Source organism: Vombatus ursinus, unplaced genomic scaffold (genome assembly GCF_900497805.2).
Source record: "Vombatus ursinus unplaced genomic scaffold, bare-nosed wombat genome assembly UNPS02014818.1, whole genome shotgun sequence".
Taxonomy (NCBI): Eukaryota; Metazoa; Chordata; class Mammalia; order Diprotodontia; family Vombatidae; genus Vombatus; species Vombatus ursinus.
In genome coordinates this window covers 17,824-19,041 of record NW_020954596.1, presented here as the reverse complement: position 1 = coordinate 19,041, position 1,218 = coordinate 17,824, and the positions used below count along the sequence as shown (strand labels likewise).

Below are 1,218 nucleotides of genomic sequence, written 5' to 3'. Positions count from 1 at the left end.
GAGAAAACAGTTCTATTAAAAATAATATTGGCATAAAAAAACTTTCCCTGGTGAGCAGTTTTCTAGACTATTGTCCTGATTATTACAATATAAACTCTTTGAAAGCAAAGACTATACCATTAAAAAAAATGTATCCCCAACCCTTAGTTCAATGCCTGGGTCTTAGAATACATGGCCATAATAAATACTCATCTCCACTCCTAACCCTACCTCAAAGAAAGTAGGGGAATAAATTTTCCTTGTCTCTTCTTCTAGGTCAACCTTGAGCATTACAATTACAAAGTTTTCATTTCCGTGGGGTTCTTGTTGTTCCTTCCATTTACACAGAATACAGTTTCTTTTGCTCAAAAGTCTTTCAGGGTCTGTCTTGTATAGGTTTTGGCTCATGTCCATGTATGCAGGTAGAGAAACTATCTTTCGAAGCCCAGAACCCAAGGGAAGGCCAGGTGACAGGAAATGTTTTTGTCTCTTCCAAATGACCACTTAGCGTTTAGGTTCCTTGAATAGACGTGTTATTGACAGGTCTTCGAATAATACCACTTACTCACCCTCAGAGAAAAATAGAAGTCATATATTAAGAAGTGAGATGACCCTTGTCAAGTTGGGGATGTAGCTCAGTGGTAGAGCGCACGCTTTGCATGTGTGAGGCCCTGGGTTCGATCCCCGGCATCTCCACGAGTATTCGTTGCTTTTCTTAGTATTCACCTTCCCATTCCTCTACTCTGGGATTCTCCTTTCAGCGCTCCAGGAAAGTGAAAGGATGAAGCCACATGTTGATCTCAGAAAGCAGCCCTTCAAACAGTAAACAGCCCACGGGGAGTACTAGAGACCTGGTCTCTTGGGGTGAAGGAACCAGCGGGCCTTCATGGAAAGCCAAAAAAAAGTCACCTTTTTTTGCCTGACCAAAATAAAAAATGTCCCCCTGCTAGGGGATAAAAGAAGCTAGGGGAAAAGAAGCTGAGGTCAAAGAAAGCTCTCTGAGAGCTTTGGAAAGGCCTTCAACTATAAAAGACTAGTCACTAATACAGCCAGAGGGAAAGACTCTTGAGGACCGCAAAGTTTGGAAAAAATCCTCCTCCCATTGCCCCAAATTATGCTCTCGTGACGTCACAGTCAAAACCAGGCTTAGAAGATTACCCTTCCTGGGCCGAGTCTCTGTTCTTCTGTCTATATCTCTGTGTATCTCCCTTAATCTTCTCTCTTCTTCCCCAAAGAGCC

The 1,218-nt window shown here is 42.6% G+C and overlaps 1 non-coding gene across 1 annotated transcript; it reads left to right on the top strand.

Annotated features, from left to right (window-relative positions):
- Positions 1-603: 603 nt before the first annotated feature.
- TRNAA-UGC lies at positions 604-675 on the top strand. Its single transcript has one exon. It is a non-coding gene; the product is annotated as a tRNA-Ala (tRNA).
- Positions 676-1,218: the final 543 nt, after the last annotated feature.